Source organism: Hyaena hyaena, unplaced genomic scaffold (genome assembly GCF_003009895.1).
Source record: "Hyaena hyaena isolate Hyena2069 unplaced genomic scaffold, ASM300989v1 scaffold_1691, whole genome shotgun sequence".
Lineage (NCBI taxonomy): Eukaryota > Metazoa > Chordata > Mammalia > Carnivora > Hyaenidae > Hyaena > Hyaena hyaena.
The window spans coordinates 143,361-168,611 of record NW_024082325.1 but is presented as its reverse complement, the minus strand read 5'-3'; the positions used below and the strand labels follow the sequence as shown (position 1 = coordinate 168,611).

General features: G+C 33.7%; 1 long non-coding RNA gene across 2 annotated transcripts in view; it reads right to left on the bottom strand.

Annotated features, from left to right (window-relative positions):
* LOC120226430 overlaps positions 1-25,001 on the bottom strand; it is a 65,627-nt gene extending 40,626 nt beyond the window's left edge. For both annotated transcript variants that reach the window (XR_005527018.1, XR_005527019.1), the window contains exons 1-2: positions 24,897-25,001; positions 6,404-6,533 (exon numbers count right to left, since the gene is read on the bottom strand). This is a non-coding gene — a long non-coding RNA (uncharacterized LOC120226430). The remainder of the gene's footprint in view (positions 1-6,403; positions 6,534-24,896) is intronic.
* Positions 25,002-25,251: the final 250 nt, after the last annotated feature.

Here is a 25,251-nt window from a genome sequence, read left to right as displayed (position 1 = left end):
AGCCTTCCTGGAAAGCACTGTGTCAGGTCATAAATTCCATCTTCCAATCCTATCCCACCTACTGCCAGCCAAAAACATTGCAGCCAAGTGTATCTGTCTAAGGTGTACTTCTGGTCCTGTTCTTCCTTGCTTCAAAGTCATTTACTGACTCCCCACTGCCTGTTTACCAAATGCTATGCATTATGCTTATTACTTCGAATAGCTAAGTTTCTTTAATCTTTATAACAACTCCAGAAGGTAACACTAATATCTCTGCTTCATAGGAGAATAATTTGCTTAAAGTCATACAGCCAGTAAGTGGCAGCAAGAATTCCTAGGCAAGTCTAGCAGACTCACATGACCATATATTTAACTATCACTGCAACACTTTTTAAACATGCCAGAAACTACTCTAAATTTATCTCTCAAGATGCCTTCACATAAGTCCTACACTCCATCGAGAATGGTTTGTCTGCTGTATAACTTATAGGCCAAGAATACACTTGGTGCCTCTCAGTGAATGTTGCTAGCGTCCATAAAGCAGGCTTTGTGACTAGAAAATGCCATCATGCTAAAGCTTTAAAATTTCTCATTCATGTGTGAACTTTAAGAAAATAAAAGACAAAAGAGAAGCAAACAAAAAAATAGACTTAAGGAACAGAGAACAAACTGCTGGTTGCCAGAGGGGAGGTAAAGAAGGGTAAGGGTGAAATAGATAAAAAAGATTAATAATACATTTAACATGTTGAGCACTGTGTAATATATAGAATTGTTGAATCATTACACTGTACACCTGAAACTAATAAAACACTATATGTTAATTATGCTTCAATTAAAAAAGTTTTAAAAAGTCCCAAATTTCTTATTACAATCTACCAGTTAAACATAATTGAGAAAAGAAAATTTCCTTCTTCACTGATAACTTTCATCCTTTCTTGTAACATTCTTAAAATGTTACATAGACCTCCCTAAAAATGGAAAAACTACTCTTTTACTCAATATTATAGAGTTCCCTCAAGAAATAGTTACTTTTTGGAAGATTTATTTAGCATTTTTTTTTTGCTTCCTACAATGTTATTTTATACATTCAACATATTAGAGGATATTAGTAAAAAATAAAATATTTTAGAGATTATCCTTAAAAGTTAGCCCATCACAGATTTTGATCTGAATTTATCTCTATATAAAGAAATAGAGTATTTTTATATCAAAATGGTTCGATTAATGATTATAAGTTTAGACAAATTGTGACCTGAGGTACAATACGTAATTGTTATTCATTACTATTCAAATTTAGGAAAAAAATGACTCCTCATACCACAGTATAAAATATTTAAATACAGAGTGATATTCCTTTTAACAAACTATTAACAAACTGAATGCAAATGAAGGAATATGGCTGAGTGAGTGCAATCTGAGAAAACAACCTTCAGGGTCTGTATGTTGGGACTAAATACTGCTATTCGCTAACGTTTACCATGTATCTACCATGTGCTCAGTTTATATGAATTATCTCAACTTTAATCCTCATAACACCTACAAGAGGTGTTACTGCAACTATTACTGAATTGCACGAATGTACCTGTTGTTATCCCCCTTGTATATATGAGTACAGCTAGGTAGAAGGAGTTCAGCAGCCTGCCCCAGATGACAAAACTTCTAGCAGGTGAAATTCAAAGCCAGATAGCCTGAATGCAGAGCCTACACCCTTACCAACCATGCTGGTTGACTGCCATATCCTGCAGATGTTTTCAATTATACGGCTGCATCTAAAGATATCAGGCATGAAACGATGGTGTAATCTCTACTCCACTATCTAAATTCGAAAAAAAGGAACACATGTTAATCCCTGAATTGGTGTGTGGTTTTTGGTGGTTTTTGTTTTGTTTTTGTTTTTTTTTTTTGTGGCTGCCGGAACAAATTACCACAAACTTGGTGTCTTTAAAAAAACATTATTATCTCAATACTTCTGGAAGCTGGAGGAAGCAAGGAAGAGACTCTTCCCCCAGAACCTCCAGAGGGAGCATGGCCTTGGTGACACCTTGATTTCAGACCAGTGATACCAATTTTGGATTTGGAGCTTCCAGTGCCTACCAACTTTTTTTGGCTTATGGCTGTATCACCTCAATCTTCAGGGCCAGCATCTTCAAATCTCTCTCTGTTCCATCTTCACATCAGCTTCTCTGTCTGTGTCAAATCTCTACCTCTCTCTTAGCAAGGCTCTTGGGACTACATTCAGAACCCAGCCAGTAATTCAGGATGACTTCTGCATCTCAAGATCTTTTCCAAATAAGATAGCATTTATACTTTCCAGGGATTAGGACTTGATATCTTTGGGACCATGATTCAGCCTACTCATTTATCCATCTATAAATGTAATGCCACCTGTATGACAGAAATATGTGGCCAAAAGACAAAATATCAAGAGATTTTTTCAAGTAAATAGGTTTGAAGAATTTTCTTCAGGCTGGTGTTCTTCAGCAGTTTTTCCCATGCCTTCTACATCTGCATTTTTACCTCCTCTAACTAGAGATGAAGCACATTATAATAACATACTCATTTGGGTAGCCAAATCATCAGTGAGAGATAAAAAAAATAGTAATCACTTTTTCCATGACGCTATGTAAGTAGAGTAATACTTCTAGGTAAAATCTTGTTTCATAAAACAAGAGGTCTCTTACTGCCATTTTCAACAATACGGATGGACCCGAGGCCATTATTATATTTTATTAGTGAAATAAGTCAGACAGAGAAAGACAAATAGAGGATGATCTCACAGATAGAATCTAAAGAGCAAAACAACATGAAACAAACAAGCTCTTAGACACAGAATACAGATTGGTGGTTACCAGAGGTGGAGACTGGAGGGTTGGGCAAAACAGGTAAAAGGAGTCAAAAGGCACAAACTTACAGTTATAAAATAAGTAAGTCAGGGGGATGCAATATATAGTGCAGAGACTATGGTTAATAATACCGCACTACATAAGTGAAAGTTGATAAGATAATAGGTATTAAAAGTTCTCATGGCAAGAAAAAATTTTTTTACTAACTACATATGTTGATGGATATTAAGTAGACTCATTGTGGTGATCACTTCACAATATATAGAAATATTAAATCATTAGGCTGTACACCTAAAATTAATAATGTCAATGTTACCTCAATTTCTTTATTATCAAAAAAGGATATTCAAAAGATGAACAATAAAAATGTCAACATGTTTGGCTAACAAAAAAAAAAAGCCATTTAGTACATGAGTTCCTATTCTGTCTATGCCAGGTTACAGGGCCAGTGGCCTTGTCAGCATAATAAGTTTGGCATTTAGATATAGTGACCACATGGTGAAAGGAAAAAAAAAAACTCAGGATCTGATAGATATGGAGTTGGGATATATTAAGTCTGGACTCTGAGCATACCACATTTAACTGAAGAAGTAATCTAGGAAAAAAGATTACCTAATAACACAGGAGTATAACAAAGGAACTTAATTCTAATAATTCTAATCACAAGCTTGCAATTTAAATGATCTTGGGATTTAAATTCATGTGAATTGCATGGCATGGGAGTTCCAACACAGGCTACTGATATCTCTAGGACATATGACAGAAACAAAATCAGCCCATATGGTAGAAAATACATGCTCAGGATAACCACACACACACACACACACACACACACGCACACGCACACACACACACACACACACACAGAGTCTCATTGAAGATAAGCAAGCTAAACTAACAAAACACAATAGGAAACACAAAATCATGAAAAATAACTAGCAGATGAAATGGACAGTAGGATTAGACTCTAAGAACTGCAGAAAATAAAACAGTATGATAGAGATTGCATAAAATGAAAAACCTTAAAGTGATTAAAGCATGAAGAGTAAGCATTTTATGACTTCATATAAAAGAACAAACTTATTTTAGAAGGAATGAAAAGTAAGCCAATATTATTATTTTTTTTCATTTGATTGCTTTATTGTGGCTGGACTGTGAGCTTATTATTAAGCTGAAAAGTAGCCATAAGAAAGGGAAAGTCCTTAAAATATGAGAGAAAATAAGTGATAGAGCAATGCTCTGGAGAAAGCAATTTCATCAATGCAAAGTTTAGCCTTAAGCAAAAGAGTAAAAAGAATGCCTTAATTTTTAAATTAATATGTACAGGAGATGAGTATGCATGAAGTTGAGGATATTCAGCAATAATAAGAGAGTAAAGAAAGAGGAAGTGAGTCTAACATTAGGTGAAGTAGAAATGATTTAGATATGACATTGTAGAGATCTAAGCGGTTGTCAGCCCATAACCATATTTTATTCATGAAAAAAATATATTATACAAAGCTAAATTATACATAGGCCATAATGCCCTTAAGGAGATCAGTCCACCAGAAAAAGTCAGACTTGTTCACAGATAACCAAGATAGCTAAAATGCCATCCATCCCTCCTTTCTCAATATATACATATTATTTTGTTCTTTTCTCTTTCATTTTATGATATCACATAGCATTTTGTGTTCCTCTTTCTTCCCAATTCTCTAAAGGGACACACCAAAGTGGAAATGTTTACCATAGTGCCAACACTAAATTCAGGCTCCTTTCCACGGTTTTACGCTGTGATCTCTATAGAAGCTCATCCAGAGCTCTGGAATGATTTGCACTAAATGCATGAAGGAGATGAAGAGTAAGAGAAGTCATTAAAATTATACTGTCTCTTCTGCTCCCAGACCCAAACAGATTTCACTTTTAGGAAAAGCATGACCCACATATCCTAATGTGAAACTGACTTTTCTCACACAGTCAAAATATTTTAAAGATAGACAAAATCAATCTCATTGACCATTTCTCAAAATCCTGTCCTTGAATATTAAAAGATATGTTTCAGGAAAGTAGAAGCTTCAAATATATATTCTTAAATTTCATTTAAGATCACAGATGCTGATTAAAGTTTTCATCTTTTAGATATATTTGAAAAAATATTGCACTAAACAAGAAAAGGCCATTAACATTCATTTTAAATGCAATTTATACTAGCTTTTGGTTTTCCAGCAATAAATGTAGAGATAAATAAAATCATTACCATGTATTTTTTAAGACAGCAATGTTTATCTACACATGTTGCTAAAGAAGGCAAATTTATCATATATGTCTTTTATTTTAATTTCTCAGGATTAAAATCATTTGCACCAACTCCAAAGAAATTGTAATATATCTAAAGATAATTACAACTTTCTTTTCTATATTTAATTACGTTTTCTTCTAAAGAATAAGCATCATTTATCAATTAACTTCATTTTATGGTTGGCATATTACATAGAACCACTGAAGCAGAATAAAATGTAAAAAAAGGGAGAAATAATACTGAGAGCCTGCTGTCCTCAGACATGCCAGGTCATTTACTCCTTTTTACTTTAAAAATCTCTCTATTCATTAGTATTCTTCTTTTTAAGCACTGTAGAAAATACAGACTGTATGTCTAATACACTATTTCTAGACTAAGCAGTAACAAAGTGTATAAATTCACGTGGCTACTCAGAGTGACAACTTGAATTTCCTTAATATATAGTTACTTTCTCTGAAATTAAACAATTAATAAGCCAGCAGCGATGTGAATCATAAATTATTCATACTTAGTCTACCAATGAACATTAATCAATTATAAAGAGACACAGAAATTAAGACCAAGAGAAAGAGTCAACCATAGCCTTTTAATAGTGAGACTCTGTTAACCCAGTCTCTTTAAACATATTTGATTTGTATAATAACATCAATATGCACAGCTATGCTTGCTGCTCAAGTTTCTAACAAAATAACCAATTTATGAGTATACATATGCTGTCAACCAGTAACAAGAAATACTCATCACAATTCTGTGGTCTTTGACTAAAAGGGCTTATTAGAGTTCTTTCAAATTATTGTACCTCATCAAATATTTAGTATTAACTCTCCTGGCTTCCCAAAGAATTTGAAGCAAACTGAGAAACATCTTTAGAATTCTTTCATAGTTTGAATACCAATATCTTTATACCAATACATATAAAATGATAACAATCACAAAAGCAAAACGTCCACCAGGACAATGGCCCCAGTCAGTGAGTGGTGAAGCATTACATCCTTAACAGACACAAGTTCAGCTGCAAACTTATGACTTATAATTACCTAATGAGGAGTTCCAACAGGCTTATTCCCAATGCATATGATTTCCAGATTATGCAAGTACCCATTCTGATTAATTTATTTAAAATCAGTCAAGGAAAGAGCTATAGTTCTCAGTGTTCATTTTTACCAAGAGTCAAGCAATAAAATAATGACAGTATATAGATGGCGAATAGGGATTTAAGTGGAGAAATGGAATTAATAAGAATAAAAAATTGGAATAGTCATTTAGTTATAACTAGCAATCAAATGTTAATGCCAAATATTACCTGGAAATAGGCTTCAAATTATTCTTTGCTTGATGTTCTGTAGACATGATGTGTTTGCTTCTCACCCAAAACAGGAGAGGACCATTGACAGGTATCACTGGATGAATTATTATTCACAGTTCTTTGGAAGCTAGAAGAAATAGAGAAGCTAGGTTTACAATATGGGAAATTAAGAACATTTGAGTCTTTAGTCTTTTAAAAATTTTCTGTGTCCTCAAGCATTCATTAAAGACAGGGCAAATGTTTTCCTGATTTGATGTGATGGTCAGTGCAGGGTGGAGGGGAGCAGAATCAGGTTAGCATTACCAGTACTTTGAAAAGGTCATTGCTAGTAGTTATCATTCAGCAAATGTAACATTGCAAAATCCTGAAAACTCCCATGCTCAGCTTGGAAAAGCATTAACTACCTGTTAGTCCTTTCTTTCAAAATCAATCAACAGATATATAAAGTCCTTAATAAACACCAACACTATGTTAAGTGTTGTGAGATATATATCTATACATCTATATATATCTATATAACTACACATGTAAATTTAAATATATATTTAATATATATCTATATATATATCTCAGATGCAATTGCTAAAATGTAAATTAATTTATAATTTATACAAAATAAAAACACTCTACAAAAAGATAAGTTACATGCAATAAGATGATATAGATAAAAGGACTACTAAAGTACAGACAAGGTAGATTTCTTCAATGACTGCCAGCATGGTTACTTTGTTAGAAATGCAGATTCTCAGACACCACACCAGACCTAGAGAATCAGAATCTGCATTTTAGCAGATGCCCAGATCTTGTGATTTATATGCACAATCAAATTTGGAAAGCCCATCTTAGATGTTTTCATAAGCAAAATGGTACTTAAATCAATTGTTAGACTAATGAGTTGTCCAAGAAAGATGAAGAGAAACAGTCCAGGAAATTTCAGGCAAGTGGTTAGAAGAGAACAAACGCAGAGCATGAGAGGATCTGAGACATGTTCCAGGAAGACTGTAGCCTGCCAGTTTTGCTAGGGCAAAAGATTTTATTCAGAGAGTGCCAAAAGATAAGTCTTAAAATGTAGAATGGGTCCTTGTAAGAGATGATCCAAAAGTTAGATTGAGAGAAATACTTAGTATTTTTAGAGTTCAGTGCTTTTGGAATAAAAGTGATTTCACACTGTTCAGATTCCGCCCTTCAGAAATGAAGAATTCACTCTGTTAGCTGCCTCGAGTATTGGCTGCTGGTGCCTTAAAGTTGAGACTTCCCTTGAGAATTGCCCTCAGCCAAAGGGGGTTGCTTCACCCAAGTTTACACCCTCTTCCTGGAGGCAGGTTACATCCAGTACTGGCTGATGTAGGGGAACAAAACCTTGGCTTCATGGCTTCAATTGGGGCCACATCATTGAAAAACTGTCTCAAAGTCAGAGTTCCCTGTGGAGTGAGATGAGTTATCTCGTACAAATGCATCTCATTATGGTAACTCTCTCTCTGCTCACTCCTGCTTTTCTCATTCTCTCACAGATGTTGTTCCCGAGAGAACTTCGTAATAAATCTCCCACACACAATTCTCCATATCAAAAAAAAAAGCCAAAAAACAAAAAACTGACCCCTTTCCTCAAAAATGTATTTCACTAAAATAAAATTATTAGTTCTAAAAAAATTTATTCTGATATTATTCTTTGGTTACTTGTTTAATATGCTGTAACAATCCATCTAAAATGTATATTTCTCAATTTCTAAAAAGGCAGGAAATGTGCTGTATCCCTTTAAAAAATAATTTCACTAAGTTAGGGGTGCCTGGATGGCTCAGTCGATTAAGCATCGGACTTTGGCTTAGGTCATGATCTCACAGTTCATGAGTTCAAGCCCCGCATCAGGCTCTCTGCTGTCAGCATGGAGCCGGCTTCAGATTCTCAGTCTCCCTCTTTCTCTGCCACTACCTCGCTTGCAATCTCTCTCTTAAAAAATAAATAAAAATTTAAAAATCTTAAATAAATAAGTATATAATTTCACTAAGATAAATACAGATGTGGGTATAGAATAAATATGTAATTCTCATTTAATGAATTTTAAAAAACATTCCTTTTGCTTCCTTTTATGTTAATATTTCTGTGATATGTCTAAGATAAGCAAATGAATATTTTTAGAAAAGCATTTCTGAACTAAGGACCATCTCAGCTGTTTTGTGTATCCCTGTTACAGCACTTGGAACGTAATAGACGCTAAGTAAATATTGGTTAATTTAATGAAAAAATGAGTACATTTGTACAGTGCATTGCAGTCTACCAAAGTTTTTATTTAACCTTCCTGAAAACTTCAGGTAATAGCCTCAGTTATAACAGGAAGATAAACATATACAGAAACATCTAAGTTTTAAAAAACACAGAGTCTCAGGTTCACCACAGACTTTCTGAGTTAGAGTCTCGATAGGTTTTCATTACTTCTCAAACTTAGGTGTGTATTAATTCCTAACAAGTTCCTAAGTGATGCTAATGGTCAGTGTCTCACACAACTAGGTCAATTTCACAAGTTAGACCAGTAATGCTATATTGTTATAGAGCTCCTCAGGAGATTTTGAGCTGTGGTTACTAAGATTTTTTTTTTTTCCAAGTTGTGTTCAGGCTCTTCTCCCAGAGATTCTGTTTTCATTGGTCCAGGATAGAATCTGGGTACTGACATTTTCTCCTGATATGCAGTCAAGGTTGAGAACCACACTGTAGCTTTTTCTCAAGAATCCTTATTGAGGATTTGGTAGAAGCTGGACTATGCCTGGGTCTCAACACAATGTGCAGGCCTTTTATGAACCCCATGCTATGTCCCTGAACACGTCTGAATTTTCCCATTCACTATCCAAGTTAGATTTGTCGATTCTGAAATATATTTTATATAGCAAGGTGGAATAGAGACCCAAGATAACAACCATTACATAAGTTTCTAAAATTTATGAAGTAAAGGACAGATACATGATTAGAAAATGAAAATGGGTAAACATGACTTAATTATTCTCAGGATTCATTAATAAACTCTTTGAATCTTTAGCAAACCTAAGGGTTCCAGAGAGTAGTCCTATACATTCTCTGAACAATCATTTCATAATCTCAGGATACTATTTGGATGGAGAATACATAATGCCTCTACACTCCCCAATTCCCTCGCAAAATTCTTTACCACAGAAGTATTAGTAAAATAATTTCCTTTTGCTTACATTTTCACCTTTTTTGTAGGCAATCCACAAATATTTCTCTAAAAAATTATAGTCACCCATCATGGCGACTGAGAAATATAAGCATAGTTAGCCACATGTGCATGTCATCAGTTTTTCAGCGTGATATAGCAGGCGGTAAAGCGCAAATATTTCAGCTGAGGTCTCAGCCACTAGATGCCGCTGATGTGTCTGGAGGCCTCGGAAGTGAATTCTACAGAAATATAAAGGCTTACATCTTGGAAAATAAAATGCTGTTACTATGGTGACCAGCTGAGATTATGGATAATGAGAGTACCATGTTTTCCACTCTCTAAGGAGCTATTGTTCTCCGCCTATTGCTCTATGCTGAACATTACTGACCTTCAAAATCACTGGTACTTCCCTTTCTTTAAAAAAAGGGTATTTCATTCAGTACTTTTGCGTGACTGAGAAACTATACACATCATTTATTCGCGCGCACACACACACATATGGAAAGCAACCATTATTCAATGCATTTATTTTTCTTATTTACATACAGAGGAGAGATCAATGGTCTTAACAGTACATGACGTCATAGTTTCTACAACTTATGTGTTACCAAATTCTTTAAAATTGTCTATCTACAAAGATAAGAGGAATCGAAGAAACTACCTCAATATTTATCATCTGTGTGACAGCGTCACATATCTAGCTAAAGATAATTGTAGGCAAGAACGTGTTTTCAATAGAACAAGTATATATGAAATTTCCAGTTTAGTTAGAGGAAATCTTGCAACACAGTTATTTTTCTTCTAAAGCTAGGAATGGACAGGAAAATAGAGTCATGGGGAAAAGAATCTTTTATATAAATGATTTTGGAACAGGTATTAAAAGATATCAAAAGGATAAATGGCATTTATTATTTACTAACTAGTTGTTGGTTATTGATGAGTTTTTAATACTACTCTCTAACAGGAAATCTGTGAAATTAAGATTCATGTCCATGTATTTTTAGAAAAATAAATGTAAAGGAAATGTTCAATGGGTATTGGAATTGTCTATAAGAATACCATACAAAAAAATTTTCCCCAAAATAATTACTTGAACCTGCATAGCCCAAGGAAATCAAAATTAATTAATACATCTCAAAATTCTAGCAAGGAAGTATTAACGACCATATTTTTCATGTCAAAAGATTTTACATAATAACTAATGAGTATGAAAAGTAATAAATATGTCATTTTTCATAATATATGATGCATTCTCATTATCCCAGAAGACTCCACCCAATCACTCCTTTCAAAAACTATTGCCAAGCTGCTTAAATCTACAGTGAATTTGATATGCCATCTCCTTAGGTCTAGTCTCCAATGGCATTAAATGATTCATAGCAATATAACTTGGTATGTAGTTCTTAACAGTAGCTGCACCTTTTAAAAACAAATAAAAGATGGAATTGGCAAGAAATATCTAGAAATAAATGTCAAGGGACATTGTTAGAATACTAACCTGGTATTTGGGTCATAGTTTCCCAAAATACAGGAAATTCTGAAAGCACAAGTTTGTGGCCACCCATATGCAGCTGTCCCTTCCATGAAAAGGTATTAAAGATATTCAAGGCACTAAAAGCAGTGGCATGCTATACTCCACAATGTATTTTACTCTCTGTTAGTTTCCTAGGGCTTCCATAATGAAGCACCATAAACTAGTTGCCTTAAAACAACAGACATGTATTGTCTCCTAGTTCTGGAAGCTAGAAGTCCAAGATCAAGGTGTCAGCAAAGCCCTGCTCTCTCTGAAACCTGCAAGGGAAACTTAACTTGCCACATGCTAGCTTTTGGTGGTTTGCCAGCAATCTTTGGCATTCCTTGGCTTTCAGCTGCAGTCTCTGTCTTTATCGTCGTATGACATTCTCCTTGTGTGTCTCTGCCTTCACGTTGCCTTGTTCTTATAAGGACACCAGTCATACTGGATTAGAAGCCCCCCTACTCCAGCGTACCCTGGTTTTAACTAATTACATCTGCAATGACCCTATTTCCAAATAAGGCCACATTCTGATGTACTGGGGCTTAGGACCAGTATGTGTAGAGAGGGAAGACATTATTCAACCCATAGCATTCTCCTAATTCTAGATAATATTTGGTATAGCATCAGACCTTATAAGTTACTATCATTTCTATTTCTTGACCTACAACTGCTTTTTAGGAGATCATGAGATTTACTATCAGCTTTTTGATACCATACTCAAGCATTAAAAATGGACTCTAATAACTGCAAAGCAAGATGGACTAGAGACCCAAGCAATATAAGGGATTAACTACAGTCTCTTCTGACTTCTTCCTGAAATCAGGCAGAAATGTATATAAATCATATCGTCTCAAAAAGAACATATTGACTTTTTTTCCATTTGTCACTGGCAACTAAATAATTACCTATACAGATGGACATGAATGACATTGAAAATTATTTTGAGGAAATGTTTAATTTCAATAATAATTGGGGCTTCATATTTTACTAAAGAATTTATAACTTATACCATTCATTCCTTTATGTTTCATATAGTTATGTAAATAAGGAAGTGAAAAAACACTGCCGCTTCATAAATCTGTGAATTAACCTTAAATTCCTTCTGTGCTTCAATCTGCCCAACCAAGGATATTCTAATTATATTTAAGCAATGTAATTTTTTTTCAGACTTTCATCATGTATTCCCATCAAATTCTCTTCTAACTATACCAAAAGATTCTTTCTTCCTCATCCATGAGGATCTACCATATTCCAGGTATGGTGATTTGTCCTGGATTTAAATAGTCCCCAGGAGTGGCAATGGAACTAAACTGTGATGATACATATGCTGAATCCCAACTAAACTATCCAGCTTTCCCAATGCTCACTGAATATATAGTAAGCCCCTTATATTAGAATTTAAAGAAGAATGCAAAAGGGACTGCAAAATACATATTTTATAAATTACATTTTGATTGGGTTTCCCAACAGTGTTGTTAATGTAATTTACTCTTAGATTTCAATGGAAGCTTTGGATTGCTTTTGCAAGTGTTCGTTTGAAGAAACACATATGTGGCCACATTTTCAACAGCCTAATGACAATCACCTGTACATCCTGCCAAGAGCACAAATTAAACATGTTCAACACTGAACCTATCTCTTGTCCTCTAACTAGACTTATTTGTATGCTACTTGCCTTGTTGACACCTTCCTGTCACCCAGACTCAAAAATCAATCTTTCCTTTCCTTTTCTTTCTTTTTCTTAATTTGCCCTCTATGGGGCCTCTCATCACTTTTGCATTTTAACTCCACAATATTTTTTATTCTGTATTCTTTATTTCCAAAAACACCACTCTCTTTACCTCTCTTACAATGCTAGCTTTCTAAATGGTCTCTCAACTTCCTTTTCCAACATATTTATCTCATTGAACCACAAATATGATCATGATATCCTCTTATATAAAACTTTTTTTCCTTCCTATTGGCCCATGGAATAAAGGCCAAAGCCCTTGTCTACCATTCAAAGTCTTCTGTAATCGGTCTCTTATCTCTGTTTCCTATCTTTCTTAAAATATAAAAGAAATACTTTATTCTTTCCATTTTTGAGATTACAGAATGTAAAATAAAATAAGGATTTTCACTTAAATAAGTCTTTGACAGTTCTACTCAAGATGGCAAATAAATGTACTTTGATACTCGCTTTATGTCTCAAATATATAATAGTGATTTATAAAATATAAAAAGAGAAAGCCAAAAAATTCTTGCAGAATCAAAACCAAAATAGTCATATCTATAAACCAGAGTCTCAACAGGAATCAGGACAGAAGTTCATAGCAGGTGGGCTCCTGGACTGAGCAGACACAGTAGCAGCTTCTGTTCAGGCTATCAGCTCAGACAATAGTCCAGAAGGGGATGGGAAGCCCAGAAACAAAGCCATGCATATAGAGGAATTTAATATATGATGTGGTGACCACATATGCCAGTTTGGTCAGGAACCAGTGTCCCAGCTAACATCTATTGTCCTGGTGTTTTGTATGGTTTAGAAAGTATCTTCTTTGTTCATTTCATGTTTTTCAATGATTTCCAATAGTTGCATTAAATTAAGGAGAGTATCTCTTATACTTTCAGAAACTTCCATAGTCTGTCCAGTGTTGTGTGAGATGCATTGTCAATGAATTTAGTTAAGTTAGCTTTGCCAGATCCTTCCAGATAAAATGTAACTAATAACACACATTCTAAGAAAACATGCAGGGTAATTACTGATAAATATGTTCTGAGAGGAGGAGCTAAAATCTCTTTCCAGGGTCCAGGGGTGAAGAGAAAAGTAAGTGTTTGATGTTGGGTGCTTTTGCAAGCCATTTACATATCAGCCGGCTTTGCCTTGTCTCACGTTTCGGCCTCTAAGATATATTACACTGCCAAGTCCATCAGTTGGTGCACCATGCCTTGGCCTGAAATTTGTGCAAAACTGCCAGTTCATGTGGTGTTTGGAGACTGAGCAATCATAGGATATGTTTGTAGATATAGATGCAGGCAAAGTAGCTCTACTGTAAACAGTAGGTGGAATGCACCTACTTCAATAATTCTGTCATTTATGGTACAGTTGAAATATATAACTTTTTTATTTTTTGTAAATAAACACTTTTGACAGTGAAATAAAAAATATAAATGCTTATGCTTAATGAAAACTTAAGTACAGAATTTGTGTCTCAAAAGGTTGACTACAGGCATATAACTTTCAAGAAATGTTTATGGGTCCGTATTATTCACGATAGAGTCCTAAGGTTATCATGACTACATGAAAACCAAAATACACAAAAATATAAAAGAATCATTGGCATCTTGTTTTAAGTTGAAAGTTACTTTACAAAAATCATGCTGAAGACTATAGGTTAACAAAGAAGCTACAAGAAGTCCTTTTTCATACTTCCTTGTGAAGCATGACTTTTCATTTAGATCAAATAATAGTTATTTTAAAATAAGTTCACTCATTTTCAAATGCAAGATTTCTAATATGCAAATGAAAAGTAGAGCAATAGGTGGTAACATGTTGGATCCAGTATTAAATTAACTTCACAGTTTAATGTTTCCGTTTGTATAGGTGTTACTAATTGCTTCAAATAAAATACAGGTTACTTCAAACATTGATTTGATTTTTTTCAACCAATTCGTGGAATAATACTACGGATGTTAGAAGTTCATTATGTTGTAGTTTAAACATATAAAATTATTATAAATGTTATTATAAATTTAATTTAAAAGCACAAAGGTAAGATCATCTTTTTTGGTGACACTATACATTTTGCTAGAGCACATTTATGCAGAAATGTATGGATTTTATACTTAGTTCAAAAACACAGACCAATATGAGGAATAAATAAAAGCACATTTTAATCATGTTTATAAAATAGTAAATACTAAAAATTTCAATTTACAGCAAGGAAATACATAAGAGGATGGTCTATAAGAAGATATGCAGCCTTACTTTAAACAAAATGGAATGATATGAAACTACTAAACAAGAAAATATATTTTCATCGTTTTGTGAAAAGGATGCCCTTAGAGCCATGAGCTAGAAAAGAGATCATGACCCAACTCCCCTTCCTGAGGTACATTCATTTTATTTAAAATATGAACAGGATAAGAGCATTGTGTAGAATCCCAATTTTCATTTGTAAATTATAAAATAATTATTATGCTCCTATCAAAACTGAAAGTCAGCCAGTAAGTCATGGCTACAAAGAAAATAAAACTATAATTTAATATTTCAAAGTAATCTTAAAAAATAAGACATGTAGAAACTATAAATATACATAATTAGCTAGAAAAATCTCAGAAATAACTTATTTGTAAGATAGGAAGATGTAAAAATATGGGAGACAGCACTCAGGCCAGAGCTGAAAGTAAAAGAAAATATTATCTCAGAGATTTAAAAAATGAAATAAGATAATAAAATTTGAAAAATAAAATAAAATAGCAAATAAGTATGCTAGATGATGTCTTTCAGAAAAGTAAAAGATGGAAAGAAGGAAAATATTCAAAAGCAAAAGAAATGAAGATATAATAAGGATTTGAGCTATACCTATAAATATGGAAAATAAGCTATGAAAATTCAGTAGATATATAATGATCCCCAAAGAGAAAATCTACAGTAATGGAATACAAAAATGCTGAAAATTGTAACTCAAGAAAAATTCTGAGAAATGAAAAACCTGAAACTACTCACCTGGAAATTGATCTAAAAAGCCCAACACCAAGATATATTCTCATAAAACTATTAGACTTCAAAGATCATTTCTTGTTTCCCAGAAAAAAAGATCATCTTTTAAAAGGAAAGGAAGTCAGATTGTTATTAGACGTTTCATAAGTAACACTCTAAGCTAGAAGCCAATGAAGTGACACACTTTAAATATTGAAGAAAATAAAATAGGATCTACAGATTTTATATTTAAGCCAAACTCATCTTTAAGCAGGAAAACCTTCAGACAAGCTGTTATGAAATACAAGGACATGTGGGATATTGTTCTCATGAGTCCTTCCCATGGAATACAAAGAGAATAAGTTTCAGACAACCAGAAAAATCTAGAGATCTTCGTGAAGACTGTTGGAACCATGGGGCCTGGTCCTACCAGTAACATGATCAGCACCTGGGAGAAGTTCAAACTTCATCATCAAACTCATGACCTCAAGCCAGACCAAACTGAGTACTCACTGGTCCCTAGTTTTGAGCTTTAAAATCTTGACCTGTGGGAATCCTATCCTTGAGCTGCTGGAAATCAACTTCTGACCAGTGCATATATCCTTCATATTCTGTGGGTCTCATGAGAAAGTTCTGGGAGCTGTGTGACTAATCTCAACTTAATTTTGGCCACAGGCCTTTGCAGAAACCAACTGTATTACAAATATTTATGCCACTGTGCTTATACCTCAAAAAGTATGAACTTACTTTCTGTCTTTTTCAATATACTTTTTACATTTGACATGACTTCCTGATTGTATCCTTTCTCCTTCATTCATTAAAGAGGAATTTTCAAAAAGAATGAAAGTGAGGGGATGGAAGAAAGCAGGGTTAGAGGTGGGAAAACAGGAAGGATAAGGATTAAGAGGGAGAGAAGGAAAAAGAGGCAGAAGAGGAGGAAGAGAAAATGGGTAGGAGGGAAGAGGGTGGAGTGAGGGGAAAGGAGGAGGAGGAGGAAGTATAGGAGAATAAAGAGGAGGAGCAGAGGAAGAGAGAGGATGAGGGGGAAGAAATAACTATGGAAAAAGTTATTTGCATCACTCTTAGTTTTCAACAGTTGTAAAACAGCTTAGTCAATAGAAATTTCATCAAATACACACACCCCTTTACAATAAAATAATCCCAATAGGTACCATTAGACAATGTCCTCCAGTGAAAGGACACCTAGTAAGCTCTTTTGTGAAATTCCAAATCCAGATGTGGTATAAAGTATAAAACTTTGGTTTATAATCCTCTCCCAGTTTCTGAACAAATAATTTCTGGACTCCCATTCTCTCTACGATAAACAAAAGTATGCTTTCAACATTTTAGGTAAACTATATACATTTTTAAAAATGTTTCTCATGTATTTAGATTTTCCTCTTTCTGCGTCTTACTTATCTGTTTGGATAGTGTGTCTATTGCCGTGATTAATGAAACTTGCTCCAAATGTAATTCTAGCTCCTCTCTAACTACCTGTGTGATTATGGGCAAGTCATTACTGCTCTCTAAGCTTGTTTCCTCCTCTGAAAAATGGGGAAGCAAAGGTTCCTACTTTATTGTGTTGTCATAGGCTTAAATGAAGTAAGAAACACAAAATTTTAGAATCACTTCTGGCACACAGTCATCATTCAGTAAATGTTGCTTTTATTCCATTGTTATTTCTTAGTGAGATTGGGGCAGCATTCATTGAGCCTTTGGTTACAGAGTAGCCACCAGGAAAAAAAAAATGAGAACAAAAACAAGTAATAAAAGCTTACTGGACATTGATAATAATGATAAATGTGACAATGAAATAAACTTTTGGGACCAGATCGGGATTGTGTTTCAAAAATCAAAATGAGGTACATTTATTGGTTTTAGGGTGGCACTTTTCTTTCAGATCCATTCATTTTCACCTGGAAAATTTAATTTGAAAACAGAGATAAAGATAGACAAAGTAAAGATTTTACTTCACAAGTAATACTCCTCAAAAATTATTAGCTGTATTACATTGTTGACTTTTTTTCAAAATTTAACTATATGGGTTATGTTTGAACCTTATGAATTTATGGAATGAAAAATAATTCTGACTCAAGTACTAACTCAAGTATCTTCCTTTTGCTTTTAGAGAAAAAGATATTAAATATCTCACTCCCTTACAGTTAAGGATGTCCAATCCAAATGTGAAACAGTCTAATTTGGAAGGTAATGAGCCTTCAGCCCCTTAAGTGAGAATGGTGGAAAAGAAATATGCTAAAATACTACAAGGTCACTTCTATTTCTGTGATCCTGAAGCACACTGCTGTAGCATAGAACCCCTGATTTATACAAGTCAAGCTCTAGGTTTTGGGGTGAGGGGCTGTTGTTTTGTTTGATAACATTCTGCTTTTTACCTTTCAAAAATTAGGTAGGGGAAAAAGAAAACCAAAAAAAGTCTGATCCAATAGGATGTCTTTAGGACAACAGCTAGATTTACATTCTATGAAATCTTATTAGCCTTAGATTTCATATGAAATGTTCTATAATTGCTCAAATTTAGCTGATATATCAGAGTAAGTTTCCAAAATGATGCATTAACCTTCAGTCTTTTTAAAAATACATATAAAACTTTGACCGAAACACACTAAGGGTAGCAGAGGATATTCTTGGCTGAGAGATGACTCATATATTTAACAGAAGTCTCTACTTACCCTCCAACTCAGAAATGTGCAAATATAGAACACATCTTATGTGGGGGACTAAATGTCTATGTCCAAAGCCATAAAATCACCAACCAATAGCTAAAATTTAAGGGTCTCATAAATTAACTGGGCCGTATCATACACTGTTTGAATTACAGTCCTCTAATATTTTACTACATAATTAAGCTACAAATATGTACTATTTATATAATTCCATGGTTTGAAATTTAAATACAAGTTAGGACGGATTTTATACTATATATTATTTAACTAACCACATACACTTTGAAAAATAGATGTGTTTTAAGAAAAATAAAAACATATACACACACACAAAAGCAAACTAACATGTGGCAAAGTTTTGACTTACTTTGAACATTCCATATAGTACAAGTTGGGAATAAATTATAAACTAGTTATGTTAGAAATTTAAAAAAAAATTAGAAGTTACAAGAAATACATTTAAAACTTTTATCGTATTATAATTTAGCCCGAACAGCTACTGACACTTTTTCTCATTCATTAACTGAATCTAAATTTTTCTGGACTCTCAGAGCAGGCAATACAATATGAGAGCTGGCTTATAATTGGAAATGAATGGATATTCCAATATCAGGTTGGGGCAATTTGGGAATACAAGTATAGCCTTACAAATCTAAAAGAAATAAAATTAGAATGAAGATAGATCTTACCAGTTCTTAAATGTAGATTTCTAAGGCTACATTTTCTAATTCTTTGTCTTCTCTGAGTTTCCATAAAAAGATTTCAAAAGGCATTGTGGGCTAACATAAAAAATGTACTACTGTGCTTGAGATTTCTTAAGAATATTATCTATTTAGAAGATAGAATCAGATACTAAGTTCAGTGAATCTGTACATAGTCACTTTTCTAAAACAGCAGACTTTTTGGCTCTGCACCACCTGACAATTTCTTTGTCCAAGCCACACTAAAAATAGGTCTTTATAAAATGGAAATGTTGAGACATTAACTATAGCAACGTGAATGAGCACCACTATAATAAGGATTTCTCATCAACTCTTGGTTTATGTTGTATTAACATATGAAAAAGCTATTTAAACATTAAAATTAATACATCATAAAACAATGGTAATGCTTCATACAAAATATAGTTTTATTTGAATCACAACTACTCACAATAGCTATGAATATCCCCATTCAAATTGCTATCATGAATATTGTATAAAATGAGAAGAATAAACTAAAAGTAAAATTAGAATACTGCTTTATAAATTATAATATGTCAAGCTAACAAATGGTAGACTTGTCATATTGAGCAACTAAATGTCTAAATGATCATTCAGCACTCATAGTGTAGGAAGAAAAAAACATTGGCTTTGTTGCCTCTAAAGCAGTTGCTCGATTTTTCATACTGTCATTCTGCTCTATTAGCAAAGCCTAACACAATTAGGTATGAATATGCAGTAATAACATGCAAATTGTTCCCTCACAATTGCCCTAAGGCAGCAGTCTCAGCCTTTCTAAGCCTGATTCCTTCTACATCATTACAGGCTTGGCATAATTCATCAGAATAAAAAATACCTCAACCTTATTGCATGTGGCCAGCTAGTAAAATCATCGGGAGTTGTTAACCACTCTCCCTCGATGGGTTTGTTAGCGACGCTGTCCCCAGCTCCCTGCCACTCCTGCACTTGTACATGTTTCCCTTGGGTAATGTTAGACACTACATTTGAGCCTGCCAGAACAATTAACCCTACTGTTAATTAGAATGAAATGTCAGGCGCACAGATGGTACAAGCTGGCACCCTGCCATCCCGCCAACTGCTGCTGAGAGCAGCTACCCCACTGCTGACAGCTGCTTAGCCATGTCCCAAACCAGCAGATGTCAAAACTTTCCAGCTGAGGAAGGTTAAAAAAAGCAAAGAGGAGGGGATTCTCATCCCAGCAGTGATGATGACTGTTTTACTGCTATTGTGTCTATTACCTGTTGTCACACTGTACCAATCAAGAGGAAGTCGGCAAGCAGTGAGACACAAATTTGAAATAATGATACTAATAATCATAACATAAATAAACACAATATGGCTATAATTCAATGTATGTATGAAAGTGGCACAGGCAAGAAAGTCACTGAACTTTCCACTAAGGTCTCCTTAAGTTGAACGGCATGTTTTAACACATGTTTTCAAAGAGAAAAAAATCTTTCAACAATCTCAAATTGAGTACTTTAAAAGGCCACCAAATAGTGCCTATGTAATTTTCAGGCAAAATTTCACTTTGTTTTCGGAATGCCTACGTAGGGGTGAAATTATTACTTTGTTTTCCGGTATCTTTTCTGTTAATAATTTATTAACATAATTCATGAGATGATAAATTATGTTTCCTTTTATCCTCAATTCACAGGTTATTGCCAAAAATAGATAACAGAACATTATCCATGAAAAATATCAGAAATTAAAATACAACCTAATTAGGCAATGAAATCACAACTGGATACCATTTTGATTAGAAGACAGCTTCAGAATACTGACCTAAATATCATGTTAATTTTGCGCTCTAAAAAAAAAAAATTAGTGATGCTATTAGTTGGAAATTTAAGTTAGTTCTAAACTGAAGAGGCCTGGATCATAAACCTCCAATACTTATTTTGACTTTAGGAAACAACAATTTTGTGTCTGATTGTTATTAAACATGGGAAGTGTGGAAGTGTGAAAGTAATTTCCTTTCAATTATGCTACTTTGAGTCATTCTCTTTAACAGCGTGAATGCAGGTGGATATTATAATTTAAATGCCACAGGAAATATGCCATAAAAGTTAAAGTTCATGTTCCTGCTATTTCTACTTCAGTCAGCCATCATTTATTGATAAATTATTCATTCAGCATTACGTAAGTACACCTACATACAAAAGAAAACAATGCAAGAGGCTTTTGACTATTCAAAAAGAGTTAAAAATTACTCTCATGCCGACCATTCTCTCTAATTAGGTAAAAATAATCATCATAATACTTACAGATACATGGTCCTAGTATTAGTTAGGGGTTTTGTGTCATGTATAACTGAAATTAACATATACCAAGAAGAGATTTATCAGAAAGGAATGAAATGGTTCCCAGTACATTAAAAGGATTTTCAGAAAGCTGAAGAACTGACTTAGAAAGTACACAGAAAATTCAAGGAACTAGGAGGCAGGAACAATGATATATCTAAGACGCTAAGATGAATTAGTTAAAATCATTTCTTCTAAGAATTTAAACTTCTATTGGCCTACTTTGGTTCACACAACCAAGCCAGGTATATGCAGTGCTACTTACTAATTCCAACAACAGTGAAACAAATGTTTAGGTTGTTACTATCATGAAAAGGGCAAGTGGGTTCTAGGGGTCCAACACAATAGTGACAAAGATGACCAACACCCTGTGAAGTCAGTTTTAACAAATTCCATAAAAGGATTTTATGCAAACGTCATTAAAACTATAGAGATCAGTATAAGCAAGGCTATGAGTAGGTATTCCAAATATGAAGCTGAGAATAAATATGATTTTGCATGTGGTGAATAAAAGACTGGCTGATTTGAGCATTGAACATCATTGTAGAATAAGCCAATAATAATGATGACAGTGATAACTCACTGCTATTACTTCTACAAATTTCTTCTGGTAAGTACTACATCTTTACAGCATTTTACAGTTTATAAAATACTTTCTCAACTACATTCTTCTTTAAGTCTTACAATAATCCTAGGAAATATATTCACTGACCTTTATATATAAAGGATCAGGTGGCCTGTTATATTATAGATACATTAGAGTCCATGCATGAAAAGACTTTGTTACTAACACACATGAAGAATTTGATATTTGTCAGAGGTTTTTGGAAAACTAGAATTCTTTCTTCAGCTGGTAATGTGTATCAACAACAATAAATGAAATATTTTAAATACCATTCCCTATTTCATTATTTCATTCCAAAAAACCCACTATCCGAGCAACTACCAAATCTCAGTCCTAAATCTAGATACCAGAAGTAGTGAGAAAAATGAGAGAAGCCTTGCCCTCAAGAAACTTGGGATCTACTATGGAGATACAATCATGTACACAAGTGTGGAAATGTTCATAACTGTCAGAACAGAGATGGGATGAAGTATCATGTGGACACAAAAAGGTAATAGTCAGGCCCTACATGAGGGCCATCAAGAAAACCTCTTGAATGTGACAGGAGTATTGATATACTTGAAAATCAGTCTGTCTCAAAAATTGACAAAATATTACTTAGTATACAAAAGAGAACAAGAAAGATATTTAAGAATTAAAATAAATATAAAAAACTCAGCAAAAATAAACCTGCTCCTAAAACTCACAAACCATACATTTAACAAAATAACAAAATGTTTGTGGTTTGAATCCTTTTCATAAAATATCTCTTTGAAAGTAACATATTAAAATTAAGATGCTACTAAATTCAGTGTAGATGTTCAACTGGAATATGTCTTAATTCCAATTACATTTTGAGTTTAGAATGATATGTTAAAGATCCATAATATATATTAAAAATTTTCCTTGATTCCATAGAACTTCCAACGCTGAAAAGTGAGATATATATTAAGTTGAAATTATAGGTATGGCCAAAATCCTTTTGAAATTTTTGTTGGACAAAAAGTAAAAACAACACTTGCCCATTCAAAATTAAAGTATATGTAGGTGTATATAAAAGTGTATAATTTTACCTTCTCTATTGAATATTGAGTAAAGTTAATCATATTCTTTCTCTCTCTCCCTCTTTCTCTCTTTATATATATATATAATGTATGAACATATATACATGTATAAACAAAGATACATATCTGATTTTCTAGAAAAATGTATAACTGCTTTATGTCATTGACTTAAAATACTTAATGTTACTTTGAGCATAGAATTCACTAGATATTAGAAGGTTGAGCGTTTTGAAACTCATAAATATATAGCAAATTCCAGGCATATCATTCAACTTCAATCTGAAATAAGATAAAATATATTTTTTTGGGAACTCCTATTTTGGTTTCCATTATTCAATGTTCTTTTACAGAAAATGGTTTATTCTTACTATCAATACTCACTGGTACACAGATTATAATTTTCAACTTTTATCCTCCATATTCTACCAATATAAAATACGTATTTTGTTAAGGTTTAAATAAGCAAATGAAATTTATTAGCTGCAAGAATTAATAATGAAATCTTAGGTTTTTATAGTGTTTTGGAATTTACACATTGCTTTTGCATATAGCATTTTATGTCATCCCTATCCGGCCACAGCATGGAAGATGCTATCATCTCACTTTTCAGTGAGCTGCTCTGGGTCACAAGGCATATAATTAACAGAGCCAGGACCAACCCAAGGTCACAACCCAAGTACAGTGCTCATTCCAATTTAACATCTACTTGTAGTCTGCCTCTGGCCCACCACATGGCAAGGAATGGAGGCAAAAGTCCACCAGCATATAGTGACAGTATTACTGCTGTTTTGTTAATTAAGCCTATTTTCATTACTGGAATTGAATGACAGAGACAGGCCCTGAAGCAAAACACCCAGCCATCTATTTTTCTCAGTAACCACAATTAAAAGTCAAAGACCTCTGGACAGCCTGGAAAAAAACAAACCAGGGACATTTAGTAAACAGTTGTGAAAAAAATCATAGTACAGACATTAAATAGTTAAACAGAAATAATGTAGCTTCTGTTCCTTAAAGATTTAATGGTCCAAAGACGTGATAAATTCTCTATCAGAATAAATACACTTAGATTGAAAGGTATGCCTACTTAGAAAAATTTTAAAAAGTACTGTCAGATGAATTAAAGATTGTAATCTCTCTTCTCCAGCCTAGGAATCTATTGAGAGACATGAGTAGGGCAAGAGACAGACAGATACAGAGAGAGAGAAACAGATAAGACACACGGGGACAGCAAGAGAGACAATTTAGGGAAGTCGTGGGGGTTATTAACTAGCATAAGAAACTCAGAGTGCGGTCAGAACTAATGTTCTGACTGTAAGAAGAAAGACTCTAGGCTGATCTTGTGTACATGGCAATCTCTCTACCCAAAACATTATTCCCCCCAAATACCCAAATATCATTTCTATTTTATTTCATGAATATATTGTTTCAATATATCACATTGCTTTAATTCCATTAGAGGATTATTCTCTTTAAAAATATGATGGTTTTTAAAAATATGAATGTCTCCATAAGAGTTAAAATACTGTTATTGGAATCATAAAACAATATAACTAAGAAAAAAATAAACCCTCAGCTATTGCTTATTTCAAAACCCTCCATTTTAAACATGTTGCTGAGATTTTGAAAGTTGAAGCTATTTACTTAAAATCATAAAACCCAACAAAACAATGTCACAACTGAATCCTCAAAGTCTTCTCCTAAGGCTTCATGTAAAGGTAACAATGACAATAATAAACATTTTTGAGTGCTCACCTTGAGCTGCCAGTGCTCTGAGCTAATTCCACATACCATAACATTAAATAGTACAAGTTTTTCCCTCCTGTGTTGAGCAGAGGAGCAAGTAGTCTTCAGATTCTGTTTCTGGAAATGAAAAGCAAAACAACAGAATGGAATGGTCCCAGTTTCAATGAGAGGAGATCTATGCTTGTCTGTGTTATATATTGAGATCTTGTCTAAGATTTAAAAGCACTCCTTACAAGCCTCCTTTTAACATATCTGTTGATACCATTTATCCCTACCCACCACCAACAACAAAATCTAGTGAATTGTACCTTTCTTATGCGATAAAATATTATTGGGATCCACGGCTTGAAATCAGTGTTCCATA